The 13,361-nt window shown below is 53.7% G+C and overlaps 1 protein-coding gene across 1 annotated transcript in view; it reads right to left on the bottom strand.

Moving 5' to 3' along the window:
* Positions 1-13,361, bottom strand: part of LRFN2 (leucine rich repeat and fibronectin type III domain containing 2) — a 185,137-nt gene that overhangs the window by 42,188 nt on the left and 129,588 nt on the right. The gene's annotated exons all lie outside the window — the stretch shown is intronic.

Below are 13,361 nucleotides of genomic sequence, written 5' to 3'. Positions count from 1 at the left end.
GGAGAGAGTTGGCTCTGAGAGACACCACGGTTAGTGGGGAACCGGCTTTGGATAAATGCTTCCCCATGGAGAACCCAGCGTGCACATGCCTCTTTGGGAGCTCAGGGAAGTAGAGAAGGTGGTGGGACATGAACTTCTGAGTATTCGCAGGTGCTGGGTCCTCTGCCCGGAATTTCAAACATGTCATCTCACGTGGGCTTCAGGTACAGCCTTCACAGGAAGGGCTTATCTGTGTGTAGATGAGGACTTGTCCATGGCCTAATGCTCAGGTCTTTACTCAAAAGCCACCTCCTCCCCCAGGCCCCACCGGACTGCGCATTCCCCTCTTCCCTGTTTAGTGTTTTCTCCTTGAAATTGATCGCTACCCAATTACTGTATATATTTTATCTCTTTGTCTTATTTATTGTTTCTCTTTCCATTTAACCTTTAATTTATTTTTATGTATTTTTTGGTTATGTATAGTTTGTAAGTGGCAAATACTGGAAACAACCTAAATGTGTAAACATAGGAAGGTGCTGGAATAAATGAAGCCGCATCAGCACAATGGAGTGTTATACTGCTGTAAGAAAGAATGAGGAAGAGCTCTGTGAACTGATGAGGGGTGATTTCCGTCACATGCTACCCAAGTGGAAGAAAGCCAAGTTCACGGGGACACATCCAGAATGACAGAGTAAGGGCTTCTGTCTTTCCATTAGAGTTCGCATACAATATTATATTAGTTTCAGGTGTACAATATAGAGATTAGGCATTTATATACCTCACGGAGGGACCCCCTGGTAAGTGTAGTACCCATGTGCCACCATACATAGTTAATACAATATCACTGACTCTGTTCCCTATGCTGTACCTGGCATCCTATTGTTTGTCTTCTGTACCAGCAACAAAGCCCCAAGAGGTTGGGACTTGTTTTCGTTCACCGTTCTATTCTCAAAGTCTAAAACACCACCTGACACATAGTAGGTGTTTTCACATGAATGAATATCTGGAAAGGGAAGGAACAAGAATTTGGCTTGGGTCCTTGTGCCTCCAAATCTGACAGTTTCTCACTATCCATGCTGGCCTGACTGTGGCTCTATTTATGGAGTGCCAAGACTCACATCAATTGAGTTGAACTTTTGGAAAATCACACACTCTGGTTATGTAGCGTCACGCAGACCAGCAGCTCTCAAACTGCCTTCTAGGGGTGCTAGTCAGAGGCCTGCAAAAAGAGGCTTCTGAGGCCCGCAACTGGGGAAGCGCTGCCTGATCTCACTCACTCTTGCAAAAGCTCTAGACGCATCGTCAGTTCAAAAGGGTTGAGAAATTCTGCTGCAGGAGAGAAACTGGGTTAATGTTTAATTCTGCATTGACTCCCTTTTGCTGTTTTAGCTGAAGATGCTCGCTTTCCTGAGCAGCAGCTATTAATATCTTGAGGAAGTAGAGCTCCATAGCTCCCACGTTGAGGCACACAGATACAGACAAAACAACCAGCTAATAAAACAAAGGTCTGTTGTAAATTTAAAGACCTATTCCAATCAGGTACTATTTTATTGTAAAGGTTTAAATTCCATTACGGTGTCTCTTTAAGGGTAAATCTCTCACCTGAGAGCCTTCAGGGCCAGAGACTTGCCCTGTATTTCATCTGTAGAGAATGTTATTTCTGAGCAGCGCTGTCCACTAGAAATATAATCCTAGCCATAAATGTAATTGTAAATTCTCTAGTGGCCATATTTTTTTAAAAAGTAAAAGGAAACAGGTGAAATCAATTTGGATAATACATTTTATGTAAACTGCCATATCCAAAATATGACTTCAACATGCAGTCGACACAAGCAATTTTTAATGAGGAAGTTAGCATTCTTTTATTGTTCTACATTTTCAAAATCGGCATGTATTTAACACCCAGAGCGCAGTTCAAGTGCTCACTCCGGCACCCGTGGCCACTGGCTGCCCTGTTGGACTGAGCCTCGAGAGCAGGTTTTGGCTACCTACACTCTGAGGGCCAAATCTAGTCTGCTGCCTGTTTTTGTAAATAAAGTTTTCTTAGAACATGGCCATGCTCATTCAGTTACGTGCTGTCTATGGCTTTTGTTGTGCAGAGGTCAGGAGTTCCAGCAAATACGATGTGGCCAGCAAAGCCTAAATAAAACATTTGCTATTTTGCCCTTTACAGAAAAAGTCGGCTGACTTCTGTTCTAGGAGACGGTTTTTCTTTTTATCTTCTTCATTATAGTCATTGTCATTAAAAGCCTTTGCCAATGATCTGATTCCACAAAGTTCTACTCTGGGCTCCCAGCAGTGGCCAGGCCATCCCTCCCTGGCCAGCCCCTGCTCTCACCAACCTCCTACCTGAGGGTCCCAGCCCCACTGACCCAGGTCCCAGCAGGAGCATCCATGCCAGGGGGAGCCCCCCCCAACCCCAGCCCCACATGCCCAGGTGCATCCTGGCCCCTGGGGCCACATTTAGCTGGGTGGAGCCCAATGAGACAAACAGGACTCTTCTCCATTTGCATGGAACCTTCTCTTATTTTTAGCACAAGAACAAGTCTTTGCAAGAGCTGCGCCCCCCCCCCCACTAGCCCAGCTTATCTCTTACCACTCTGTCCCCCCCATTGCCCGCCCTGTCCCAGCTACACTCAACCTCTGTCTTATAAATCCATGCTTGCTGGTCCTCCAGGACTTCCGACAAGCTCTGTGTTCGTCCTGGCTTCTCCCCACCTCTACTCCTGCCCGACCAAGCTGATTCCACCGATTCCAGGGAGCCTCTGCGACACCTAGACTAAACCAGACCCTTTACCCTGCCCTTCACCCCCAGCCCCTGTGCTTGTCCTGCACATTGATCATGACGCTGTGAGTTACACTGAGTGGCCAGATTATTATGACCACCCCAGCAGTACAATGAAGTGAATTAGTTATGCAAATAATAATAATAAAACCTTGAGAATATTTGCTTAGGAAGTTTTCAACATTCAGTATTTTTGGAAGTGTCAATGAAGTACTGATGGGGTGGTCATAATAACCTGGCCACTCAGTGTATAATTTCTTCATTACTTACCTGTCTGCTTTCCTGGTCTGTAAACTCCAAAATTCAACAGGGAACTTACCTGTCCTGTCCACCCATCACAGTATCCCCAGCACCCAGCACCACACCTGACTTACTAGTATAGTAAGTACCCAGTACATATGAACTGAATGACTGAGACACAGTACTGAGCAAAGGGAGTTTCTGGCATTGGCATTGAGTCTGGGTTCTGTCTCACCACTGTCCAGAGTGCATTTGGCTAATCAGCTGAGAAAGCCATCTTTACAGAGTGGGCTGGTCACAGCAGAAGCTTCCAAAGCATCGCCCACTAAGCATCCATTGTATTTTCCAGCCTAACTCCCGCCACACTGCGTCAAGGAGCCATGGCTCTCCGGCCCCTCAGCTGCTCAAGTAGAGGTGAGTGGTACCCCTACACCCGCCCAGGACACAGGGCCAGACACACCCAAGGATGCCCCTTGTTAGTTAAGCTGGAGGTGGCTGGTGCACACACACATGTGTGTGTGTGCATGTGTGAGCGCACATGTGTACATGTGTGTGCATGCGTACATGTCTGAGCGTGTGCATGCGTGTATGGGGATGTGGAGGAGGACAGTGTTCTGAGAGCCCACAGCCCCAGGAGAAAGGTGCCTCCATGCGCTCTTGTCAGTCAGCGCTGCAGTGATTAGTGATCTTGGGTTATCAGTGCTTCCCGACCCTCTCACCTCACCGCGCCCATAGGAAATGCTGAGACTTGGCAGGCACAGCTGAGTCCAGGGCTGGGCTGTCGGTGGCCTGTGCTGGGTAGCTTCCATCCGCCCCTCCAGATCTTCTCTCTGCCCTCCCGGCCCTGCCCCGTGTCCTGGGAGGCTGCCCAGTATGAGCTGCATTGGCACAATACGGGCCACTGCCCGCCTGCGGCATCCTGGGGCCTCTCCATCCTCGGGCCTGTCACCTGTTCGCAGACAACCTTGGCCGTGGTGGCAGTGGGAGACCGGACACGTTGGGATGCACACCCTGCACAGGGCCCATGGTTTTAAACAGTTTGTCCTTGTAAATCATGCTAAACAAATCACATTAAAAAAAGTTTGTGGCGGATTAGCAAATGTCTAATGAATTCCAATCTGTGACATAATAGAGCTGGGTAAATATGTTTTAAGTAATCAGCATGGAAGATTACTGATGGAGAAGTGACTATTGAATCTCAATTAAAATTGTATTCTGAGAACTGTCACTTAAAATATTACTCTCACAGCCCAACGAAAATCGGCTTAAGCCCTGAGTGGGGAGGGGAGGAGGGGGTGGTGTGGCAGCTCATCACTGGTTTGAATGGGCAGAGACAGTCTCTTCTGAGCAGGAACTTAAGCAAATGCTGGAAGGAGCAGCCTTGTAGGTGCTGGGGGAGCGGGAGGAGAGGTGGAGGGAGCTGGAGGGCCCGGTATCAGAACAAAGAGCCCAATCCAAGTGGCAGGAGGGCCACGGGATTGCTGGGGGGCAGAGCTGAGAGGGGTGTGTGGGGATCAGAGGCCAGGCCTTGAAGTGGCCGCTGGCAGCAAGTGTCAGAGTCCATCCAGAGGAGCCTTTGCTTGTCTGTAGAGTGTCTAGGAGCCGGGCGGGGGAGGGCGGGAGGAGGGGGTGGTGCCAGGAGAGACAGCAACAGCGGGGCTGGGAGAGGAAGAGAAACCTTGCTCTGGACCTCAGGGCCCCAGAGTCTCTGGGAGCTGACCCAGGGAGGAGCCTGCCTCTGCCCTCGGCCTCTCCATGCAGCCTTCCCAGCAACTCTGCAAGGTGAGTGCTGCCACTGCCCACACGGGGTCACCCCCTGGGTGCTCCTCTCCCAGGAGAAAGGGGTGACCCACTGGGTGCTCCTCTCCCAGGAGAAAGGGTGACCCGCTGGGTGTCTGCAGGCCCCTGATCTGAACAGCCTTGTGCAGTGAGCAACCTGCCCTGCGTACCCTGAGATCCTGAGCATTTACCCACATCTTAACCACTGGGAAGTGAGGTCCAAAGCAGGTGGGGTCTGCCCAAACTCTCCCAGCTCCCCGAGAAGAAGCACCATTTGAACTCAGGATTGCCCGGCATCGGCCATCCTGGGAGTAGAGGAGGCCCTGGAAGCTTCCATGCCTCGGTTACTCTGAGAAAACTGTCGCCTCCGCAGGGATTGCTTGGTAACCAGTGACGCCCAGCTGCTCTGCTAAATGTGGGCACTTGTGTTTCCTTCTTGGGGACGGACCTGGAAGGAACGCCGGTTTTCTCCGAAGCAGAGGCCTAATTGGCTCAGAAATATCCACCCGTCAGGCCCTGATGGTGGTGAGTCACACACACACACACACACACACACACACACGTACACACGCTTATATACACTGGCAATATATATAGTTGTGGAAACAGGCTGGCAGTTTGTAATCAGAGTCAACAGATGGAATTTCATATGTAAAACAAAAGAGAAAAAAGGAAGATGAGGACAGAAAGTGGAAAGTGAGATTTCTGCAGAAAAGGACAGTTCCTATTCCTCCACCTGAGGATGAGACCGGAGACTTCCCCTCCCTCCCCCAGCCTGGGCCTGCCTCCCTGCCAGAGCCTCCTCGAGCTGCTCCAGACAGAAGCAGCAACATTTAGCAGATGGCTGGCAAGATCTATGTGCTATCTCTCCACCCTGATTTCCATTTAAAAGATACCCTAGCAACCAGCCAGGAGCCACCCGCCCCTGGAGCCTGTAAATCAAGTAAGATGCCTGTCTCTGCTACAGGTACAAAAAAATGGCCCCTCCAGGGGGCTCCAGGCTGGGGAAGTGTGAATTAATAAGGGAGGGAGGGGTTCGAGCTGCCGGGAGAGGCAGCCCTGCACCTGCTGGCAGGCTTGCCCTCCAGAGCACTCCCTGCTCCCATACATCACACTGAGGACACCAGTGGGTGCAGGAAGGAGCCTGGACTTCAGACTCCACTGATGGGGCTGCCTTTCTGGTCCCTGAGTTGCCAGGTGATGGCCCTGCAGCCCCAGGTGCGGCTCCAGGAGGAGGATCCAGCCCTGCCCTGCCATCTGCAGGCCTCCACCTCCCAGACCCTCCGGAAGTAACAATCTGAGGCTTCTTCTAAGGGGAAGAGAAAGCAGTAGCATCAGGCAGCTGGTTTCCCAAGCGCCTGCCCCGTGCTGCCCTGCACAGGGTCCCTGGGGCATCCTGAGAAAGAGGCAGGGCCAGGCTCAGGGCGGGTGTAGGACAGGGAGGTAGCCCCTGACCTCAAAGAGCTCCCAGTGCCACAGGGAGGGCAGAGCTTTGACCTCAGGCAGCTATTTTACTTTTATTTTTATGTTTTGGGGGGCGGTGTGGGGAGGGCTAAACAACAGCAATTTCTTGTCTCACAGCTCCAGAGGGTAGAAGCACAGGAGGCTGGAGGCATCAGCAGGGTTGGTTTCTTCTGCGAGGACTCTCTCCTGGGCCACTCTCTCACTGAGCCCTCACCTGGCCTCCCCCTGGGCATACGCTCCTGCTGGCGCCCTGTGGGTCCACATTTCCCCTTCTTATAAGACTAGTCAGCGTGCATTGGGGCCCACCCTAATGGCCTCATTTTAATGCAATCGCCTCTTTTTAAATGTATCTTTATTGTTGAAAGTATTACAGATGTCCCCCTTTTCCCCCATGGACTCCCCCCACCCCCGCCCCTCCCAGGCCCTCACCACACTATTGTCTGTGCCCATGGGTTATGCATATATGCATACAAGGTCTTTGGTTAATCTTCTCCCCCCTTGCCCCCTCACCACCTTCCCTCTGAGATTCATCCATTTGGTGTTTTGGGTTTCTTAGGATATGTTCCTAGAAGCAGGGTCACTGGGTCAAATGGCAGTTCTGTTTTTAATCACCTCTTTGAAGGTCTTGTCTCCAAATATAGCCACATTCTGAGGTACTGGTTAGGGCAGGGGTGGGCAAATTTTTTGACTCGAGGGCCGCAGTGGGTTCTTAAACTGGACCGGAGGGCCGGAACAAAAGCATGGATGGAGTGTTTGTGTGAACTAATATAAATTCAAAGTAAACATCATTACATAAAAGGGTACGGTCTTTTTTTTTTTTTTTTAGTTTTATTCATTTCAAACGGGCCGGATCCGGCACGGCTGGGTTAGGGCTTCAATGTATGAATTTGGAGGGGACACAATTCAGCACATTTTTCCCTCTGCCCACTCCCCAATCTCATGTTCTTATATGCAAAATTCATTTAGCTCCACCCCCAAAGTCTTAACCCATTCATTCCAGCATCAACACTATGTCCAAAATCTCATCAAAATATCACCTAAATCCACGAGAGTGAGAATTGAAGAATTGAGGCAAAATTCCCTTCCAGGTGAACATGTGAAATCAGACAAGTTATCTGCGTCCAGAACACAGTGGTGAGACAGGCATAGGACATGATCCCATTCCAGAGGGAAAAAGTCAGAGAGGAGGCGGGAATAGGACAGTCATTCCCATTCCAGAGGGGGAAGCGAGGGAGGAGGCAGGGATGGCCGGTCCCAGGCAGGTCTAAGCCTAGAGCGGGGCAAATGCATTCGATTGTAAGGCCCGAGACTCATCCTCTTTGGCTTGATGCTCTGCCTTCTGAGCTCACTGTGGTGGCTGTGCCATCCCCTGGGACCTGGTAGCAGTCCTACAGTCGGCTTCCAGTTTAACAGGAGAGAGAGAGAGAGAGAGAGAGAGAGAGAGAGAGAGAGAGAGAAGCCAAATTCCCAAGGGAGCACTGCCCTCCGGAGGCCCTAGCTCCGTGGTTACAGAGTGACACCCAGGCAGGACGAACAAAAACATCCCGTGTGGCCCCCAAACAAAGCCACCTCCCGAGACGCCAAGCGTCTTCACACACCAGCTAGGAGATTCTCTGTAGAGCAGAGGTAACAGGAAAGAAAAGGGGAAACAATGCCTTAAACATCAAAGGGATAGAATGAAGCCGTTTAGGCTGCGTCTAAATGTCGGGTGAGAGATAAACAGTTGTTATCGCAAGTTATTAAGCTTAAGCTCGGAGCAGCTTCCTCTCTGTTCTCCACGACAGCATTATGCCTCTGCGTTCATGCAACCATGATAGCTTTTATTGTGCTGCAATGTAAGTGTGTGTTTCCCTGTCTGCTACCCCATTCACCTGGGAACCCCATCTCGGCAGGAACCGCATTCTATTCATCTCGGAGTCCCCAGCAGAAGCCCAGTCCCTGGCACAGAGCAGGCACCTGGGACAGGATCGATACCAAAATGAGTGAAGGAATGTGGATAAGGGCTCCAGCTTGGAGAGTCAGACCCTTCCGCACCTTAGCCAGCCTGTGCCAGCCGCCTTCAGCCAGCCTGTGCCAGCCGCCTTCCTGCAGGAGAAGGCTCGCCTCTGGGGCAGGCCAGGCTGCTGGAGAGGTGAGGCCCAGAGGGCAGGACTAGTGAGGGGACGGACGATAAATACCTCAGCCTCCTCACCTCTTGGTGGGATGACTCTGAGGCACCCTGTACAGCCCCCTAGAGGTCCTGAGTGGCACTGAGCCCAGGGGCGCCTAACATACCCTGCACTGGCTGCCTTCCCTTCCTCACTCCTCTCCCCTCCATTCTCCCCTCTCCTCCCTGTGAGTCCTGTCATCATCAGCCCCATAAGCCACTTACACTCAAGTTCTTATCCCAGGTCCACCTCTGGGAGACCCAGCCTTGGGCACACTTCTTCATTATAACTCTCATCACATACAGTCCCACCTGGGCCTGGGCCACCGTGGAAATGGCAGATGCATCAAAAAAAAGTGATCTGCAAACCATGCACATTCTCATCAATGACTAACAAAAACTAGCAACTTGGTGAGGAAGGAGACCTCATGTCCCGCATTAACGATCGGCAGTAACTGTTGAATGAAATGTCTCTGACCAATGCACTCACGGCCGGGCTGCAGAGCACTGGCCCTTGGTGTGTTGAGATGTCTGAGAGCCAGTGTGTGAGTGAGTGTGTGAGCGAGTGAGGGGGGCCCCTGTCTGGGTCGTGTGGAGTGTGATGGAGGGTGGGCGTGAATGGAGAAGTGTGTGTGAGGAAGCAGGTGTCTGATGGCAGGCGCCTGTGTGGGTGAGGGGGTGTTGCCTGCATGGAGGTGAGTGAGTGCGTGCGTTAATGAGTGAGTGAGTGTGTGAATGGGGTATTTGTGTGAATGGAGGTTGTGGGGTGAGGGGGTGTCCCTGAATGGAAGTGAGTGAGTAAGGGAGGGAGTAAGTGTGTATGTGTATGAATGGAGATGAGTAAGTGAGTGAGTGTGTGTGAATGGAGGCTGTGGGGTGAGAGAGTGTCCCTGAATGGAGGTGAGTAAGGGAGTGGGTGTGTGTGCGAATGGAGGCTGTAGGGTAAGTGTCGCTGAATGGAGATGAGTGAGTAAGGGAGTGAGTGAGTGGGTGTGTGTGAATGGAGGCTGTGGGTGAGGGGGTGTCACTTGCCTGCATAGAGGTGAGTGAGTGTGTGTGTGTGTGAGTGTGTGTGTGTGTGTGTGTGTGAATGGAGGCTGTAGGGGAGGGAGGGCCTGGCTTTGTGACCCGGGCCTGGCTGTGAATGAGGCTGCCTGGGAGCCCCGGGTGTGCGGAAGGGAGCAGCTTCTTTGCTCAGCTTTGATGGAAACAAATGCTGTTGCTGCCCATTGTCCACCACAAATGTCTTCCTCTCCTGGTGCCTGTGATCTGCCCCTGCTCCCACGCAGACACCACAGGGCTGGCAGCTCTCAGCATCCCTTCGGGGCGGGCTCCTCCCGTCCACCTGTCACCTCCACTGCAGCCTCCGTGTGAGTGTGGGGGCTCTGGCTTCACACAGAGAGATGTTTGCTTTAATTATGACTTTCACAATTCTCTCTCTAACCCCCTCCCCCCCATTCCAAGCATCTTTGAGGTTCTCCCACCTGTGACTCCAGCAAGCACTCAGCTCTGGGAACCTGGGGGCCACTCCCTTCCCCCTCAGGGGACGTGTGGGTGTGGAGACGGACACAGGCATGCGCTACCAGCCACTGGCCTTCCTGGTCCTCTCCAGTCCGAGCTCTGCCCCAGCGATGCAGATCCGGGGACCGAGCCCTCCATCCTCACCCTCCATCTTCCCTGCTCTGGACCACGGGCTCGCCAGCCTCACTGACTCCTCAGCACTCCCCTCCCAGCACCCTGTGCCCACAGGCAGGGAGCAGCCCCAGTGCCGACCCCCCAGGGCTGCGCTCATGAGGGGAGCACTGGGGCGGGTAATTCAAAGCGGCAGATCATCTGAAACTCATTTCCATTTGGCTGGGACTGTTCGCGCTATGATTTAGTCTCCTCATTATGTCTGGCTCAGGCTAAAATTAAAATTGGCTTTTCGTTATCAAGTCACCGAGGCTACAGGGGAGGCAATGGCCAGGTAGCATTCAAGTTCACTCCGCTGGAGGACATAATTAGGGGTCAACATCCCAACAGGGTATCAGACTCAAAAGCTGTGGGACCTGGGGGTTACATCTCCCCCCAAGGGGGCTCCCTGAGGCAGGGCCCTGCCTCGTCTCTATACCCAGGCAGCAGCCGTAGTCCTGCCTCCGGGCTCAGAGGCTGACATTTGTGGTGTCCCCCTCTCCTCACTGCACACCCTTGGGGGCCCAGGTGGGGGCCACACCTCCCTGTCACAGTCCCTCCCCGCCTCTGCAGAAGGGCCCGGGCAGGGGCAGCCAGGGGAGTGTCACCAAGGCTCACCGGCCACTCTGAGGGCAGTGTCACTGCAGGGGCCTGGGGTTGCCATCCTGCCCCGTGATGTGTTCAGTATGGTGTCAAGCTTCTGACCATTAAACAAAAGGAACCTAGGAAAGCAAATTGGCTTATTTGCTTGTTTCAGCTTCCTGTTTATGGATGTGGGAAGAGCTGCTTCGAATGGAGGACACAGCCCTAGGGAGGAGGGAGCACACAGCCCCAGGGAGGAGGGAGCACACAGCCCCAGGGAGGAGGGAGGACAGCCCCAGGGAGGAGGGAGCACACAGCCCCAGGGAGGAGGGAGCACACAGCCCCAGAGAGGAGGGAGCACACAGCCCCAGGGAGAAGGGAGGACAGCCCCAGGGAGGAGGGAGCACACAGCCCCAGGGAGGAGGGAGCACACAGCCCCAGGGAGGAGGGAGGACACAGCCCCAGGGAGGAGGGAGGACAGCCCCAAGGAGGAGGGAGGACAGCCCCAGGGAGGAGGGAGCACACAGCCCCAGGGAGGAGGAAGCACACAGCCCCAGGGAGGAGGGAGCACACAGCCTCAGGGAGGAAATCCCTGCTGCCCCTCCCATGTCTGGCCTACACTTGGCCAGGGAACAGAATGCTCCTGTTAGCCACCCCTGACCTGCAGGGCGACACACAAAAGGAAGAGGACTCTCAGTGGGGCACCTGTCACACAAGGGAACAGTCTGTATGTGGGGTCCCACCACAGCTGTCCCATCTCACAGGCCCCAGCAAAGCGGCACTAAAAGGGTCAGCAGGGAGATGGTAGGCAGGACCGTCTGGCCGTTGGGGGTTGGGTGCGAGGCAGCATGCCAGCTCTGCCCAGCTCTGCCTAATGCACAGCCTCAGCCCTGCCCGCAGAGCCTGCCTGGCCCAGCCTGCAGCTGCTCCCATCCTGTACTGAGCACAGGGAACCGGCCCTCCTGCTCCTTCACTGCGTTGCTCTCTCCTGTCCTCTCAGGTCTGGGGAGGGGACACAGACGTCATCAGTCAGGGTGCTGGGAGGAGACAGGACAGAGTGGGAGGGGTCCTTGAAGGGAGTTCAGGGAGGGGACCATGTATGGCCCTGTGGGTAGGTTAGGAAGTAGGCAGGTGGGGCCTGGGGCTGGGACAGGGGGAGCTCTACCCCTCCACCCTCAGGCCTAAAGGGGCAGAGAGAGGGCCGAGGGCCGACAGGAGCGCTGCCTCAGTAGCTGGATGGATGTAACCCACTGACCACTACTGCCAAGGGGTAGGCCCCTCACTGTCATCCTGCTGGGCCCCTCAAAGCCAAAGGTCCCAGGAAGCCAGGGGGGCAGGGAAAGGGAGCCTGCAAGGCGCTTCCCAATCAGCTGCCTGGGGCAAGGGCGGGTGGATGGAGGTGGAGCGTGTACTTGGAGGAGCAAATGGGAAAGAACCCACACAGAGCACCTGCCCTCTCAGCTTTCCAGCAAGTTGTTGGATAAGAAAACCACCTGAAAGGCGGGGAGAGAGAGAGGGAGAGAGAGAGAAGAGAGAGAGAGAGAGAGAGAGAGAGAGAGAGAGAGAGAGAGAGAGAGAAGAAGAAGAAGAAGAAGAAGAAGAAGAAGAAGAAGGAGGAGGAGGAGGAGGAGGAGGAGGAGGAGGAGGAGGAGGAAGAAGAAGAAGAAGGAGGAGGAAGAGGAGAGAGATTAATCCACTGGAAACCACAAACCCCACAGACTCGAGGGCAGTAAATATGAATTCAATTTGGTTTTGCATTTACACAACCCGCCTGCTTAAGCGCTGACGGTCGGATCAGATCAAAGTCGCTGTTGCCACCAGGACAGCACATTTAAATTTTTATTGCAAACACCAGGCTCCATTACCCCGAGATCTGCTCTCTGCATTCCTAATATTGTCTTTCTTCGTGTTGGAATGTGAGTCCGACTCCCAGCGCTAGCCTGACTCAGCAGGGACAGCCGCTGGGGGCTCCCTGACCTGGACTGCCACCCTGGCCCGCCCTGGGCCTCGGCAAGCCACTTCTCCTTGTGCCTCAGTTTCCTCAGGTGGGCAATGTGTGTGTGTGCGTGTGTGCGTGTGTGTGTGCGCGCGTGAGTGCAAGTGTGTGTGTGGTATGAGGGGTTTCCCCTATTCAAGTCCATTCCCAGCCCCAGTTTGATGAGATCTGGGGGGACAGCAATGAAGACCCAGGACCCGTAGCACAGGTGCTATGGTTGTTCATTAGGCTTCCGGCATGTGGGTTACAGTGTTAACTGTGCTCATTCACTAGCAGCGACATGCATTTACTGGTACTGAGCGGTGGCTCTGCTGGGCGCCATACAGTCTGATTAACAAGTTCCCTTCTGTCCTCTGGAGACTGCAGCCTATTAGAGCCAGCACAGGGGGAGGCCAGGTGTGCAGCCAGGGGACAGGGGACACGCAACACTGCCCTGCCCTCCTCCTCAGGCTGGAACCCTCAGAAGTGGGGCCCTGTTTCCCTTTGGAAGGGGGCTCCCTGAGGACAAGGATGTGTCCCCCTCAGACTGGGGCTCCCTGAGGACAGGGCTGTGTCCCCCTCAGACTGGGGCTCCCTGAGGACAAGGCCGTGTCCCCCTCAGACTGGGGCTCCCTGGTAACAAAGTCCTGTACTTACTCTTCATGGTAGTGTCCGTGAACAGTGAACACCACATTTATACTTGCTCTGCACAGGGATACAGACCCCTCTGACCTTCTCAT

This window comes from Myotis yumanensis, unplaced genomic scaffold (assembly GCF_028538775.1).
Source record: "Myotis yumanensis isolate MYYU_CA2020_CCGP unplaced genomic scaffold, mMyoYum1.0.hap1 SCAF_6, whole genome shotgun sequence".
Taxonomy (NCBI): Eukaryota; Metazoa; Chordata; class Mammalia; order Chiroptera; family Vespertilionidae; genus Myotis; species Myotis yumanensis.
This window is presented reverse-complemented; position numbering and strand designations above follow the sequence as displayed.